The following is a 17,838-nucleotide window of genomic DNA, read 5'->3' as shown; positions in this document are numbered from 1 at the left end:
TATAGTGGGTGACAAAGGAAACTTGAGGAACTGCAGGTTTGTAGAGATAATATTCTGTAGGTGTGTTTAAAAATTTATTTAGTTTTGAAAAAGATACAGTTTAAGTTTTAGGTATGGTGTTTTTCTACATTTAACTCTCACCAGACACAAAATCTTAATTTAGTTTTGGTTTCATTAAATGTATTTAGAAAATCCATGATAGATTTTCCCAAACTGTACTTTGAAAGTGTGTCACTTATGAGATACTAAAATATCCTCAGGAATCTGAATGGAAATACTCCTTTTCATGTCTTCAGATAGAAATGTGGTTGTTGATTGACTTTTGATTTCATACCAGATTCAGTTAAAATTTCACCAGTATATATGTTTCATTCTGAAATAGAATTGCTAAAGAAAAGAGAAATGCTAAATTTTTATACAAAAATATCAAAATATCACGTTATTTCCTGTTTTTGTTCTTATTATTTTGTGCATGTGTTATCCTCCATCTGAAAAAGTTGGCTTTAATTCATGAGAGTCCTATTTAGGATGTCTTTCCATAGAGATGTTATCAAATTACCTAGGAATTAAGAACGTACATTTCTTACATAAGAAATTATAGGATTTTTGGGGTGTCTGGGTGGCCCAGTTGGTTAAGCGATTGCCTTTGGCTCAGGTCATGATCCTGGAGTCCCAGGATCGAGTCCCGCATCAGGCTTCATGGTCAGTGGAGAGTCTGCTTCTCCCTCTGGCCCTTCCCTCTCTCATGCTCTCTCTCTCTCTGTCTCATTCTCTCAAATAAATAAATAAAATCTTTAAAAAAAAAACTATAGGGTTTTATTATTTTTTTTAAAAAATATTTTATTTATTAGAGAGCACAAGAGGGGGGAGGGTCAGAGAGAGAAATAGACTGCCCACTGAGCAGGGAACCCCATGCAGGACTCGATCCTGGCACTCCAGGATCATGACCTGAGCTAAAGGCAGTTGCTGAACTGATGGAACCACCCAGGCGCCCTGAAATTATAGGATTTTAAATTTACTGCAGTTTGTTCATAGCATATAGATACAGCATTTTTACTAAAGTGAATGTATTTTTAAAAATTGGCAAATTTTAATTAAATGGTTGTGTCTGCCTAATCTTTTGACCTTTATTCCTAAGTTTGTAATTTTAAAAATAACCTTTGGATTTGTTTAAGGAGTACCCTCCCACAGTTAGTGGCATTATTAAAGTTTGTGTTGTAATTTTTGTATTTTTGTAAAAATAGTAACTTCATAAATGTTACTTTATTCCAAGCAGGGCATCAGGTAGACAATAAACTGATTTTAAAGATAAAAGTTAATATTTCTTAAAAGGGGTTAAGACTTACAAGGTTTAACTTAGATGCATGGATTTGGGGCAAACATTGCAGAAATCTGCTTTATCTTTTCCCTATAAAGAACAAGAAAATGTCCAGTAAAAACAACATAATCATAATAATAGCTGTTGTTTGAGCACAGTATGTCATGGTATACTTTGCATATTTTATCTCATTAAGTTTTTACAGTTAACCCAAGGAAATAGACACTTCTTCCTCCATTGTATGAAGTAGGAACTGAAAATGTAGAGATTAGATAATTTACTAAAAGTCATGCAGCTAAGGGGGGGCCCCGCCTTGGTGGCCCAGGGTTCCAGGATTGAGCCCCACATCGGGCTCCCTGCTCAGCGGAGAGCCTGCTTCTGTCTCTGCCCCTCCCTTCTGCTCTGTTCTCTCTCTCTCAAAAAATAAAATCTTAAAAAAAAAAAGTCATGTCAGGATTTTAACCTAGGTCTTAACTGTACTACCCCCACTAGTCTAGAAGAGTGGATCCCACTCTCATAGTTTATGACTTAGTAGTCTGGCAGGTTCCGGGGATCTGTACTTCTCAAAGAATAAGCTTGGTTATTGTGTCTGTAGCTGCAGTTAAAAGCCATTGCTTGTTTTTTTTTTTTTTTTTTGAGGGAGGAAGATGTTAGTGGCTTAATGAAGATATAATTCACATACCATACAGTTCATACATTTAAAGTGTACAGTTCAGTGGGTTTCAGCATATTCAGAGTTGAATTGCTGTTTGTGTACACAAACATCACAAACAATCTTATAACATTTTTATCCCTCTAAAAAGAAACTCTGTACACTTTAGCAGTTACCCCTTCTCTGTTTTCTTGAAACCCCTTAGCCCTAGGCAGACACTAGTTTACTTTCTGTTTCTATGGATTCACCTCTTCTGGACATTTCATATAAATGGAATCCTACAATATGTGGTCTTTGGTGACTGGCTTCTTTCCCTTAGCATGTTTTCCAAAATTCCTCCAGGTTGTAGTATATATCAGTACTTCATTCTTTCTTATTGCTGAATAATACTCCATTCTGTGCATATACCACATTTTATTTGCCCATTCATCAGTTGAACATTTGGGTTGTTTCCATTTTCTGGCTGTTGCAAATAAAATTACTATGAACACTTGTATCCGAGTTTTTGTGTGGACATTTGTTTTCATTTCACTTGGGTTATATACCTAAACGTGGAATTACTGAGTCATATGGTAACTCTATGTTTAACCTTTTGAGGAACTTCTAGACTGGTTTCCTAAGTGGCTGGACTTTTTTATGTTCACAGCACAGTATATGAGGGTTCTGGTTTCTCTACATCCTCAACATCCTTGCTGTTGTCTCTTTTATTATAGCCATTCCATGAGTAAGAAGTGGTATTATGTGGTTTTGATTTTGTAGTGTTTTGATGACTATAGATTTGTTTTTAATTTTTGAAAGCTATCTTTTATTATAAAGGAAAGACAAATAGTTAATTTTCTGTGATGCAGATCTTTACTGCTTTTTTTTAAAAAAGATTTTATTTATTTGAGAGAGAGTACACAAGCAGGGGGAAGGGCAGAGGGAGAGGGAGAAGCAGACTCCCCACTGAGCAGGGAACCCGACTTGGGGCTCAATCCAGGACCCTGGGATCATGACCTGAGCCAAAGGCAGATGCTTAACCGACTGAGCCATCCAGGTTCCCCGCTTTACTGCTTTTTTAATTACAAAAAATGAAATCCTGAGCCCTTTGAGAATGTTTACAAATTAAGACCCATGGGCAGAGGTCATGTAAAATGGAAATTTGACATTTTTTACAGTGTTCTGTACCTTTTTTTTTGAGGGGGAGGGGCAGAAGGAGAGCGAGAAAGAGGATCTTTGTGTGTGTGTGTGTGTGTGTAAATAAGCTGTTTTAATTAAATTATCCATAGCATTTTTTCTCTGGTATTTTTGTTTTTGTTTTTTATTAACATATAATGTATTATTTGTTTCAGGGGTACCGGTCTAGGATTCATCAGTCTTACACAATTCACAGCACTCACCATAGTACATACCCTCCCCAATGTCCATCACCCAGCCACCCCATCCCTCCCACCCCACTCCACTCCAGCAGCCTTCAGTTTGTTTCCCTTGATTAAGAGTCTCTTATGGTCTGTTTCCCGTTCTGGTTTTGTCTTGTTTCATTTTTCCCTCCTTCCCCTATGATCCTCTGTCTTGTTTATCAGATTTCTCATATCAGTGAGATCATGTGATACTTGTCTTTATCTGATTGACATTTCGCTTAGCATAATACCCTCTAGTTTCATCCATGTTGTTGCAAATGGCAAGATTTCATTTTTTTGATGGGTGCATAATATTCCGTTGTGTATATACACACCACATCTTTATCCATTCATCTGTTGATGGACATCTAGGCTCTTTCCATAGTTCGGCTATTGTGGACATTGCTGCTATAAACATTGGGGTGCATGTGCCCCTTCGGATCACTACTTGTTTATCTTTGGGGTAAATACCCAGTAGTGCAATTGCTGGGTTGTAGGGTAACTCTATGAGAAAGAGGATCTTAAGCTTGGGTCTCGATCTCACAACCCTGAGATCATGACCTGAGCTGAAATCAAGAGTCAGATGCTTAATTGACTGAGCCCCCAAAGCTCCCCAGAAGTGGTACATACCTTTACTGTAGTTTGACTTACTGCAGCAACCCATAACAGGAATTCACAATTCAAAATACATGCTAATTATCATTTGTTAAATTTCTCTCTATATATATTAGATTTGCATTATTATAGATATATATTAGATTCATATTATGCATATTAAATGCTTATTTTCTTGTCATATGAGTACACCACTTTCAGTCATGCCATCTAGCAATATATTTGAGGAGTATGAGAAATTATAAGTTCTTGAAATATAGCCTGCTGTTTAGTTTAAATAATATATTTGGAATTTAGCCATTATACAAGCTGCGTTGCATTCTAGGGAACTATATTAAGATCAGAACATCTATCTGTTTCAGCATTAATGGCATCTTTATTAATGCTGTATGATTTTTTTTTTTTTTAAAGATTTTTATTTATTTGTCAGAGAGAGCACAAGCAGGGGGAGCAGCAGAGGGAGAAGGAGAAGCAGGCTCCTCACTGAGCAAGGAGCCCGATGTGGGACTCGATCCCAGGACCCTGGGATCATGACCTGAGCTGGAGGCAGACGCTGGATGACTGAGCCACCCAGGCGTCCCAATGCTGTGTGATTTCATACCAGTGCTACATATTCACATGGGTGAACACTGTCAGAAAACAGTAAAAGAATACTAAACAGACAGTAAATGTAACCATATGAGGAGCCAGAGATAATACACCAGAATAGCTAAGAAAACTTCATTTGGTTATATTCATTTACCTTTTTGTGTGATAAGGCATGGACACATAAAGTAAATGTCCTGTCTTTTTGTGTTAAGTAGTAGATGGAACTCCTATTCATTGCTTTCTTTTACAGGTCAGTCTTCTATCCTTCCTCCCATACCTTCTTTTACCATTTGTTTTTTTTATTTGTATGCTTTTTTAAGATTTAATTTATTTATTTGACAGAGAGAGACACAGCAAGAGAGGGAACACAAGAGGGGGAGTGGGAGAGGGAGAAGCAGGCTCCCCACTGAGCAGGGAGCCCAATGCAGGACTCCATCCCAGGACCCTGGGATCATGACCTGAGCCGAAGGCAGATGCTTAACGACTGAGCCACCCAGGAGTCTTGAAAGAGACTCTTCATTGTACACAAATACTGATTCTGTTGGGTTTTATGTTAAAGATATGTCTTTGTAAAAAAAAAAATTTTTTTTTTTTTGGCCTGGGTGGATTAGAGTTAGGGCCATTAGATAGTCAGTTTGAATAATTAATTTAGTTTGGGGAATTCTGGACAATGAAGTTTTAAAAGTGTTATTCTTCTAAGGAATGAAATGGTTGCTCTTTGAAAAAAACTCCATCTTTATCTGTTTCCAATATTCCTTCAGTTTTCTTCATTGAATTATGGGCTAGTTTATTATTTATTTATACATGAACCCTTTTTTATTCTTTATAAAAACAGCTAAGTTAGAAGGGATATATTTATTAAAAAATTTATTCTTCCTACATTGTGTAATCAATAAAATGCTACATCATTTATATATAATATACAATTTCATGTGAATTTGTCAAAATAACCCTTTTTGCTTATAAGAATGACCTGATATGTTAAAATACATACTTTTTTGGGAACCCATATCATTTTTACCCATGTTAAACAATTCTTTTTTTTTTTTTTAAAGATTTTATTTATTTATTTGACAGAGAGAGCACGAGAGCAGGAACACAAGCAGGGGGAGTGGAAGAGGGAGAAGCAGGCTTCCTGCCAAGCAGGGACCCCGATATGGGACTCGATCCCAGGACCCTGGGATCATGACCTGAGCCGAAGGCAGACGCTTAACGACTGAGCCACCCAGGCACCCTAAAGAAACAACTCTTAACAGCACTCATATCTATAAGAAATTAGAATCAGCAAAAATTTTTTACCCATTTGACACAGTAACAGTTACTGAAAACAGAATTTCTACTATACTGAAATACTGCTGTGTTATATTCTGTAAGTTAAGTGATATAATCAACATATAAAAATATATCATCAGTATCTATATAAAAATACTAAGGACAGAACCAGCCAGGAGTGATAAAATTGCTTTCATTGTCCAGGTAGCATTATTTGATGGATCTCACTTGAGTGTTTTGTACAAGGGCTAATGAGGAACTTAGTTTGGCAGGAAAAAGAAATCAGGAAAGGCAATTCATGGTTGTTAATAAATAACTTCTTTTGATTGGGACTCCTCAAGAGATTCTAGAGACTTGGAAATGAACTGTTAACTTAGTTTATTGTCATTAGATTATCAGATGTTTCACTGAACAACAAAAACCTATACAAGTTGTTTTTGCTAAAGGAGGCAATAAGAGAACAGAAAATAATACTTAAGCCATCTTAGAAGGGTTTGATAGGATCGGAGAGAGGATACAATTGACTTTCCACCCTGCTGAGGTATAGGGAATTATATTCTAGTGACAGCAGGCTACCCATTCAAAGGAATATAGACACTCTTGTCCATGTTGCCTAGTTGGAGATGCCCTTGATTAGAAGGGCTACTGAAATTTTCTTTGCAATGAAAGGGAAAATTAAGCCTATAAAACAGATTTAAGTAATGTAGAAATTCTGATGTAAGTTCCTAAATCTGTTCAAGCTTGTGGTATTTCCAGCTTTTGTTAATTATGTGGTTTTACAAATTAGTAAGATTTGATGTGATTTTTTTTATACAGCTAATCTCTGAATATTTGAAAATATTCCTATAAGTTCAGGAACAAGAGTTGAAATTGTTTTTAAGATTTATTTGAGAGAGAGAGTGGGGGAAGAGGGGCAGAGGAAGGGGACAGAATCTTAAGGCAGGTTCCATGCCCCAATCCAATGTGGAGCCCCACTTGGGGCTGTCTCACGACCCTGAGATCATGACCTGAGCCGAAACCACGAGCTGGTTGCTTAACCAGCTGCACTACCCAGGTGCCCCAAAGATGCTTATATTTTAAAAACAATTATTGTTCCTAGGGGCATCTGGGTGGTGCAGTTGGTTAGGTGACAGACTCTTGGTTTCAACTCAGATCATGATCTCAAGGTCATGAGATGCCCCAAGTTGGACTCCATGCTGGGTGCGGAGCCTGCTTAAGATTCTTTCTCTCCGTCTGTCCTTCCCTCCCTCTAAAAAAAATAAATAACATATAAAAAAAAATAAGCATTTTTGATATGACTCAAAAGGGAAGGTCATATGACTTCACAGGGTAGGTCACAACTTATGAAACCTAATTGTTTACCAGTATTTGAGTGCCTACTATATACATTTTAATAGGGTCTTTTTGTATTTTGCTAGATTTAATTTAACCCATACTAAAATTTTGTTAAGGAATTTGTATCTATATTCATCATGGCCATTGATCTGTAACTCTTTCTCTCTCTTTTTTAAATAATGGTTTGCTGTAAGAGTAATTCTGGCTTCATATCATAGAATGAGTTGGGAAGTGTTCCTCTTTTACGTTCTACAAGAGTTTGTGTAGAATTAGTATTATTTCCTCAAATGTTTAGAAGGAGACATGTTTTCTTTGTAGGAAGGTTTTTAATTACTGATCTAATTTAATTTAGTTAATAGACACAGAGTTACCTGAGTTTTCTACTTCTCATTTGAATTTTGGTAGTTTGAATCTGTCAAAGCATTTGTCTATTTTGTATAATTTGTTGAATTTTTGGCATAAAGTTCATAATAGTTCTATATTATTCTTTTAATGTCATCAGTATAATTTGTAATCATGTCTCTCTTTCATTCTTCATATTCATAATTTGGTCTTTCTTTGATGAGTCTGGCTAGAGATATATAAATTTTATTGGTCTTTTAAAAAAAACCTTTTGGTTTTATTTTTTTGTTCTATTATCTTTGTTTTTTTAATCTTTTTTGTTTTTTTTCTGCTCCTTATTTATAAATGTTTTTTCTTTAGATTTAATATGTTCTTCTTTGTCTATTAGATTGATTTCAGACCTTTCTTTTCATTATATAAGCATTTCATTATAAATCTCCCAAGTACTGTTTTAGCAGCAGCATGCAAATTTTGATGTTGTATTTTCATTATTGTCTAGTTTAAAATATTTTCTAAATATCTCTTATTCTCCTCTAACCCATGGATTATTTAGAAGTGAATTGTTCAATTTTCAAGCATTCAAAAGATGTTTTCCAATATTTTTGTTACTGATTTATAAAATATGGCCTGTTTTACCAAATGTTCTATATGCAGTTGAAAAGAATATGCATTGTATTGGTTTTTTTTGGAGCAAGGTCACATTAGTTGATATTATTCCTTCGTTCTATACCACTATCAATTTTCTGTCCACTGTTTTTTCAATTAGTGAAAAAATAAGTGTTGAAGTAGCCAACCATACTAATAGATTTTTCTCCCACTAGTGCTATTAATTTTTGCTGCTTTTATATTTTGAAACTGTTACTACTTGCAGATATACCTAGGATTTTTTTTCTCCCCAGTGAAGTTACTTGTATCATTAAGAAATATTTGTATTTCTGGTAACATTCCTGGTAATTTTTTTTTTTTATGAATCCTATTTTTTCTGATATTAATACAGCCACTCCACGTTGCTTGTTAATTGGTACTTACATATCTTTTGCCATTCTTTTACCTTTTTGTGTCTTTACATTTAAAATGGTTTCTTATAGACAGCATATAGATCTTGTGGTTTTTAATTCTGGCAGGTTTTAAAAATTTTTTTAATTTAAATTTTAGGTAGTTAAATACAGTGCAATATTGGTTTCTGGAGTACAATTCAGTGATTCATCACTTACTTACAACACCCAATGTTCATCATAACACATGCCCTTCCTAATTCCTATTCCCCATCTAGTCCATCCTGCACCCACCTCCCTCCATCAACCCTCAGTTCTCTCTTGTTAAGAGGTTCTTATGGCTTGTTTCCCTCTTTCCTTTTTTTCTTTTCCCCCTTCCCATATGTTCATCTGTTTTCTTAAATTCCGCATGAGTGAGATCATATTAATCCTGGAAGTTTTTGTCTTACTTGAAGGGTTTAGACCATTTACATTTAATATAGTTTCCAACATGATTGGATTAAATCAACTATTTTCTATTTGTGCCATTTTTTCCCCCCTCATTTCATGCCTTCTTTTAGATTGATTATTTTTATAAATTCCATTTTTCTCAGTTGTTGGCATATTAGTTATATATGTCTTTGTTACTTTGCTTTGGTATCTGCTCCAGTATTTACATAACAGTCTACATTCAAATATTATACCACTTCTCATATATCCTAAGAACATCACATAGCAGACTTTTACTTCTTCCATTCTTTGTGCAATTATTGTCATACCTTTTTATTCATATATTATAAATCCCATAATAATGTATTGCTATTATTCTTGTCTTAAATTTTATCCTTTTTAAGCTTTTCACTTTGAACAAATTTTAGATTTATAGAAAAGTTGTAAAACCAGTACACAGGGTTCTTATGTACTCCTTACTCAGCTTCCTCTGTTATTAACATTCTACACAACCATTATGCAGTGATCAAAACCAAGAAATTTACATTGGTACAATAGTATAAACTACAAATTTTATTTAGATTTCACCAATTTTTCCACTAATGTCCTTTTTCTGTTCCAGAATCCTACATTACATTTAATAGTCATATGTCTGTAGTCTCCTCCAACCTGTGGAAGGATTTTTGAAAGTCTTTCCCTTTCTTTCATGACATTGATACCTCTGAGGAGTACTGCTCAGGTATTATGTAATAGATCACTCATTTTTTGTTTATATTTATTTTCTCATGACTAGTTTGAGATTATGTGTTTGGCAAGAATGCCACTAAGGTGATTATGGTGCTTTTCCCAGTGAATCATATCAAGAGATAGATGATGTTGATATATCTCATTGCTGGTGATTTTTGACCTTGGTTATGGTGATTTTTACTGTGCTGTTCTACTTTAAAGTTAGTAATTTTTTCTTCTTAATAATTAACCTAAGGAGTGCTGGTTTTTAGTCTATGCCAATATCTTGTTTTTCCTTAATCTTTTGCTCGCTGATTTTGACATTCATTGGTGGATCTTGATCTTCCCTGAAACAATTATTACTGTATTCTAATGGTGATTTTTAAAAATTTCCCTTGTTTCTTTTGCATTAATTGATATTCTTCTATAATGAAAAGCTGTCCTTTCTCTGCCTCATAGATTTATTTATTCCATTACTTAAATTATATCAATCTGGACTCATTCTATTCTGTGGGTTCCAGTCCAATATGATTTTTATTATTTTGTTGCCCAGTTTGTTCCACCTTTCGTTATTATGGACTCTTTTAGGTTGGTTCCTGTGCCTTTTGTCATGCCATTGTCCTTCTTGGTTATCTTTTAAAGAGATTAAAAAATGCGAGACAAACAAAAAAACCTCTTTCTTAGTTACCTCCATGAATTTACCATTTCTAATACTTTCATTCTTTGTGTAGATCTGAATTTCTACCGGTTTTCTTTTTTTCCAAAGAACTTCTTTAAATATATATTGTAGTGCAGGTATGGTCATAATGAATTCTGCAGGCTTTTGTTTGTTTCAGAGCCTTTTGCTTTTATTTTTGAAAGCTATTTCTCTTGGTATAGAATTCTAGTTTGACAGCTTTCCTTTTCTTTTTTCCCCCTTTTTTCTGTATTTTATACTTCTCTGTCCTATCTCTCTGGGTTTTGTTTGGTTTTGTTTTTTCTGGCTTGCCTAGTTTTGGGCAACAGTTTTGCTGGTATTCTTTTCTTTGTTTTTGTGTTTTTGGTCTTTTTCTCTGTATATTTAAAAAATGTTTTTCTTTGTCCCTGGTTTCCAGCAATTTGTTTACAATGTGCTTCTATTTGGTGTTTTTCATGTTGCTTCTGCTTGGAGTTTATGAGCTTCTTGGATCTGTGCGTTTGTGGTTTTCATCAAAGTTGGAAAGATTTAGGCCATTATTTCTTGAAATTTTCTTGATTTTTGGCGCCTTCTTTGCTTTTTTATTCTGTAGATTTCTAACTACATGTATAGTAGATCTCTTTATGTTACCTTTCAGGTCATTGATAGTCTATTCATATTGTGTGTGTGTTTTAGATTGTTTCTGTTGCTATTTTTTATTGCTATATATAATTTCTTTTTCAGTGTCTAAAGCTATTGTTAATCCATGCAAATGAAATTTTAATTTGAGATATATTTTTCTGAGATTTAGTGTTGATATATGGTCTTTATTTTTATAGTATGGCCTTTTTGGGATTTTGTTTTCTGACCCTTCTAACTTGGCAGGATTGAAATTCCAAAAACTTACCCACTACAGATGGCAGCTGTCAAAATCTCTGTTTGGCTCTTTTGCCTTCTAGCTGTTGTTTTTCCCCTGGGCTCCTTGAGTCTTCTCTCCCATAGTTGTACTTTTAGAGTCAGTCAAAAATTTGAGGGGTATGGATATGCAGATTTTGGGACTCCACTCTTTGTGGTTTCCTTCTTTCCAGGATATCCAACTTTCAATTCCAGCCACTGTCATAGACCCTTGACCTTGTCCTCTGGCTTCTCAGCCCAGTAGGACTCTGGCTTTCTACTTGAGATTTATTTTCTGCTGCCAGATTTGTGAGTAACTTCATGGTAAAAGCCTTAACAAATGTAGATCTTACTGAGTGTAGTTTTTTTATATAACTTATCTACTGTTCATAAGAAATTACTCTGAAACATAGCTCTAAAAACAACACTCATTTACTACTGTCTTACAGTTTCTTTGTTCAGAATCAGGCATAGCTGGGGGGTGGGTGGATAGGTTAGCCTGGTGATGGGTATTAAAGAGGGCACGTATTGAATGGAGCACTGGGTGTTATATGCAAACAATGAATCATGGAACACTACATCAAAAACTAATGCTGTAATGTATGGTGATTAACATAATAAAATTAAAAAAAAAAAGGCATAGCTTAACTGGATCTTCTGATTCAGGGTTTCCTCCCAAGATCTCTCACTCAAAGTGGTAGCCAGGGCTGGGGTGTCATCTGAGGGCGTGTCTGGAAAAGCCTCCACATCTGAGCCCATGTGATTGTTTTCAAGGATTGCAGTTGCTCGCAGTTGTTGGACTAAGCGCTTCAGCTTCTTGCTGGCTGTTGGCTGGAAACTTTCCTCAGTTCTTTTCCACATGGATCTCTCCAGCATGGCAGCTTGTTTTATCAAAGGTGCAAGCTGAGAAGGCAATAGAAAGGGTGGTAGCAAGATGAGAGCACAGTCTTTCGTAACCTAGTCACAGATGTGACATCTCGTCACTGTTATTGTATTCTCTTCATTGGAAACATGTCACTGAGTTCAGTGCACACTCAAGGGAGGGTTAATTATGCAGTGTATAAAATTATACATGGGCAGGGTCATTGGGGCCATCTTAAAAGTCTGCCTACCACAGTCCCCTTTTTGCAAGAGTTGAATTTGTTCTAGTTTTTGCTTTGAGTCTCTCTGCATGCTTTTGTATAGTGTTTTTAAAAGAATTTATCCAGGACTCCACAATTACCATTAGCCAGAAGACCAGAATTTGACTCTTTGGATATTAACCGCAACTCCCTCTTTGGGACAAAAATGTTCTATCATGACAACATTTTCTTCAGACCTGTATATTATTTTTTCCCTAATTAACCAAAAATTGTTACCTATATATCTCACTGATACTTCACATTCAGCCTGATCAAAATATAACTCCTCACCAAACACTTCTCTTCCTTTTGGATTCTGTTTCTCTCTTTTAATTGCATCATTATCTTCTCTGTCAGTTCAGGTTCGAGATCTTGGAATCAGGATTTTTTTTCCCTGTTCTAGAGCGTGTCAAAGTGTGGCCTAATTACCAGACAGGTTGCTGGCTGACGAATTTTTTTTGTCACGAGTTTGTCACAAGTTAACAACACAAATTGAAAGTAAGCATTTAGAATCTTGTACAACAATTTGACATTGCTGGAACATCCAAGAATGCAATTTTGTATTTTACAGAATATTGGTCCACAACCACCTGTGAAAAAAACAAAACCCCTTCATCATGTATAACTTACCATATTCCTATTGCTATTTCCATGTCTCTTAGTTGCTCGTGTAGTGGGCCTGTTCATTCAACTGCTTTTGATTATTCACTGTAGGCCCTCATATTATTTTATGCGAGCTAACTGCAATAGCTTCCTATAAGACTGCTTCTTAATTCTGCCTCCTCCAATCCATTCTTTCAAATCTATGAGAAAATAGACTTTTTAGAACAACATTCTGATTATCATGCTTGTTCAGAAACTTCAGATTGTACTTTATTACCAGATCTCTTTTCTTCTTTTCCTTTCTCCCCCTACCGTGTCCTGTGTTTCAGTTCATATATGCATATGGTTCCTCCTTGCTGCTCCATACACTCTTACTTCCAACTATCTTTCCTTGCTTTACTTTTGTTTACAGCAGTTATCACTTTATTTCCTTATTTTCTGATGCTTCCTTCGGTGCATACTAGAATGTAAGCTCCTTGAGAATAGACTGGTTTGTTCACTGCTTAATTTCCAGTAGGTACGCAAGAAATTTTTATTGAGTGATTAAGTGAATGAGATGGTCACCCTAAAGATAAAGAACTTTGACAATGAAAGGCCTTGAAGATCTAAAAGAATGGCTTTTTAATGATGAAATTTCATAAGAAGAGCCCTCTCTGGCTTCCATCAAATCACATGTTGTCTCCTACTAATTTTAAATTTCATGAGAACAGGTATTTAGTGTCTTGTAGTTTCTTTGTATCTTTCATGCTTAGCATTGTGCCTGATAAAGAGAACATGAACGTAGGAATTTGTTTCAGACTGATTGAATTTAATGCTCTTAGAGTAATAGTTTATCTTCTGTTATGTTTTAGGGACATGGTATATTCAAATGTTTGTATAATGATGTTCCTTTGTTACTGGTTAAACCCCACACATTTAGTTTGTCACTTATTTAATAAAATATTTGTTAAGCTACTCTGAACAAAACCATGTATAAAATATTTTTAACAATTACTAAAAGTCAAAGGTCTTTTTAAATTAAGATGTGAAAAAAGTGGAAACTTAGAAAAGTTCCAAATAATCTCAGGAATTTGGTATTTAAATGCATTTTAATAACTTGCAATCTCCAAAAGGGGAAAAATTTTTTTCTCCTCCTAAAATCACTCTTCTGTTGTTTGATGAACATTAGTTTTACATCTCAACTACCTGACTTCCAGATATCAGGCACCATGTGTCCCACTTCTTTTTGCATGTGGAACACTGACTTTGTATATTACAAAATGAAAATGGGTTTAATATATGAGAGTAACCCTGGAGACTATATTGCTCAGAGAAATAGCAGGAAGAATCCCAACAAGAATCTAGACAGTTTCGTCACCTTTGAGAAGGAATATGTCCAGCATGCTTCATTGTCTGGATATAGAGTTATGGCATGCTTAAAAAGTCTTGGATATAGTGTTCAGTCTTTGCCTCCTCTAAAGACAAGGCAAAAGAAAAATTATTTTTCAAAATGGAATTAATTTAGGCTTTAAAGAACTTCCATAGAGGAAAAAAAACAACATTCTACTAAAATATGTTGAAGATTATTCATCTAACACAAATTTAAAAAATGGCTTTTTCTGTTTTTGTGCCATGTTTTAGTTTAAGGCATGTCCAAAAGCAGGAGCTTGGGCCAGAGACTTTTTTTTTTAACTTTTTACTGATATATCATAAATGTACAATTGAAGAATGTTTGCAAACTGTATAGTATCAGCATCCAAGTTAAAAAATTGAACATCAAGACCACCCAGGAGAGCCTTTTTCAGTCATTATTCCCATCAAGAGTAAACTTAGTATACTGACTTCTAACAAATACTAATTTTCCTTGTTTTTATATAAATGGAACCATAACCTATGTATGTTTTTGTGTTTGAGTTCTTCCTCTTGGCGTTATTCATCATAATTGGTGTATGTAGTTATGGTTTATTCTCATTACCGCATAATATCTCATAGTGTGAATATGCCACAATTTATCCATTCTCTTGTTTGGTACTTTGTAATTTGGGGCTAATACAAATAGTGCCACTATGTTACTGTAATATAAGTCTCTTGGTAAATATAGGGACTCATTTCTGTTGAATATATCCCTAACAAAAGAATTGGAGCCCATGATTATTTTTCCTCCCTGACTTCTCATATTTCTTCTTCTTTTTTTTTTTTTTAATATCTGTGTAGTTTCTGACCATCTTTTAAAATCTAGCTTTTCCTAGTCCACCCAGCCAGAATCTTGCTTCTCTATTTACCCATCACTTTTTTTATTTTTTAAGATTTGTGTTTTTAAATAATCTCTACATCCAACGTGGGGCTTGAACCCACAAGCCTGAGATCAAGAGTTGCATGCTCCAGTGACTGAGCCAGCCAGGTGTCCCCTGCCCATCACTTTGTGTATGTGTGTACACCTCCTACTTTTTTTTTTTTTTTAAGTAGGCTCCACAAACTCCTGACCCTGAGATCAAGACCTGAGCTGAGATCAAGAGTCAGACGCTTAACTGATGTGCCATCCAGGTGCCCCATATACCTCCTGCTTTATGCTTACAGCATTCTGCTTTTATCTATTTTTATGTGGCTCTTAATTTCCCAGGATAGATTTTGTTTTTTGAGGGCAAACATTATTACATTATTATTGCTTTTCCATAAGGCTCCCCTATATCTTGTAAAGCTATACTTTCAAAATACAACCACTACCACTACATACCTATTAGAATGGCTAAAATCCAAAACACTGACAACACCAAATGTAGATGCAAACTCTTACTTGTCACTGGTGAGAATGCACAATGGTACAGACACTTGGAAGACAGTTGGCAAATTCAAAGCTAAACGTAGTCTTACCATTACAATCCATCAGTCATACTCCTATTTACCCAAATGAATTGAAAACTTATGTCCATACAAAAGTGAACACAAAATGTTTTTTAGCAGTTTTATTCATAATTGTTAAAAATTGGAAGCAACCAAGGTGTCTTTCAATAAATGAATGGATAAACAAACTGTGGTACAACCATACAGTGGAGTATTGTTCAGTGATAAGTGAACTATCAAGCCACAAAAAGACGTAGAGGAACCTTAAATGCATATCGCTGAATGAAAGAAGCCAATCTGAAAAATGCTACATCTTACATGATTCCAACCATATGTAACATTCTGGCAAAGGCAGAAATAAAAGATCAGTGGTTGCTAGGGGCTCTGGGGGAGGGAAAGAGGGGTGGATGTGTAGGTGTGAAGCACAGGATTTTTAGGGTAGTTATTTTTTTTTTTTTTAAGATTTTATTTATTTGAGAGAAAGAGTGAGGGAGAGGGAGAGAAAATCTGAAGCAGACTCTGCACTGAGCACAAAGCCCAATTTGGGGCTTGATCCCACAGCCATGAGATCATGACCTCAGCTGAAACCGAGAGTTGGATGCTTAACCAACTGAGCCACCCAGGCACCTCTAGTTAAACTATTCCATATGATACCTGTAATGATGGGTACACGATATTATATATTTATTAAGGCCCACAGAACTGGACAACACAGAGTGAGTGCTAATGTAAAATATGAACTTTCAGTTAATATTAATGTATCAGTGTTGATTTATCAACTGTAACAATGTATCACTTAATGGAAGATGTTAAGAGGGGACACTGTGCTGGGAAGAGGATCTATGGGAACTCTGTACTTTCTGTGTAGTTTTTCTATAAACCTAAAATTGCTATAAAAACAATAATAAAAAACACTCTTATTACAGTTACCACCCCTTTCTTAGTCAAAGCTGAACTCTTTGCCTTAGCCTACAAGACTTTTAAGTGGATCTGACCCAGGGCTACTTTATCTCCTGCCACCTGATTCCTTAATCATGATTCTAGCCACATTGGCCTTCTGTTGTATTTTGAATTGCTCTCTTGCCTTATCTTTGTGCTTGCTCTTCACTCAGCCTGGAACATTCTTCCCCCAGAATTCTTATTGCTTCTTCCCTCTCCCATTATTTAGGTCTGTTTTCTTTCCTTTTTTTAAAGATTTATTTATTCCAGAGAGAGAATGAGAGAGAGCGAGAGAGCACGCGAGTGGGGGTGGGTCAGAGGGAGAGAGAATTCTGAAGCACAGGTCTGTTTGCAAATGCTCCGTCATCAGCCTTTTTACTTATTATCAACACCTCCAATCTCCTTCCCCATCACACTTTTACTTTTATCTTGCTTTATTTTCATTTGTAGCTCTTAATACTTCCTCACCTTGATTATATGTTAATTTGTTTTTTCCTTGTTAAAATGTAAGTTCTATGAAGGCAGGCATTTTATCTTTTTTTTTCTTCATGCTGTATCCTCATCCCCTAGAATAGTGTCTAGCACATGGTAGGTGTGTAATAAACATTTGTGGAATGGATAAATGAATGAAGTCCATGTTCTCTATAGGCAAATGTGTGGGAAGTCAAATTTAAAATCAAAAGATGGCTTAGTGAGTGTGGAATATAAGTCATAAGATGCGTAATATTAATGGCTGGTGTTACCCATATGATAGCATGATGCATTCATTTTCACTAAAAGATACATCTGCTCCACAGATAGGAAACTTCTGTTACAGCCAGAAAATGCTCTTCCACGAACAGCGTAGAAGAGACTGCTAGTCTTTACCTCTTTGAATCTCCCTTTCTTCTCTTTGAATTAAAAAATGAACAAAAATGAGGAAAAATCACAAAATACAAATGTATAAAGTAGGAAATAAAAACCACTCTTAAACCCAGGCAGAGGCAAGTCATTTTTAACACCTTGGTTATTGTCCTTGAGAACCATTTGGGGTGGATTTAGATACATATTTTTACCATATTTGAATTATATAGAAATAGCACATAGTGTATAAGATTTCATGAACTGTTTAGATATTTAATATTTAAATATCTTACAAATTATAACTTAGGCTCT

At 35.3% G+C, this 17,838-nt stretch overlaps 1 protein-coding gene across 3 annotated transcripts in view; it reads left to right on the top strand.

The window, feature by feature from the left end:
- SHOC2 (SHOC2 leucine rich repeat scaffold protein) overlaps nucleotides 1–17,838 on the top strand; it is an 87,203-nt gene that overhangs the window by 43,813 nt on the left and 25,552 nt on the right. The gene's annotated exons all lie outside the window — the stretch shown is intronic.

This window comes from Eumetopias jubatus, unplaced genomic scaffold (genome assembly GCF_037043125.1).
Source record: "Eumetopias jubatus isolate StellerSeaLion01/CBP00866 unplaced genomic scaffold, mEumJub1_p1.0 scaffold_17, whole genome shotgun sequence".
Classification (NCBI taxonomy): Eukaryota; Metazoa; Chordata; class Mammalia; order Carnivora; family Otariidae; genus Eumetopias; species Eumetopias jubatus.
This window is presented reverse-complemented; position numbering and strand designations above follow the sequence as displayed.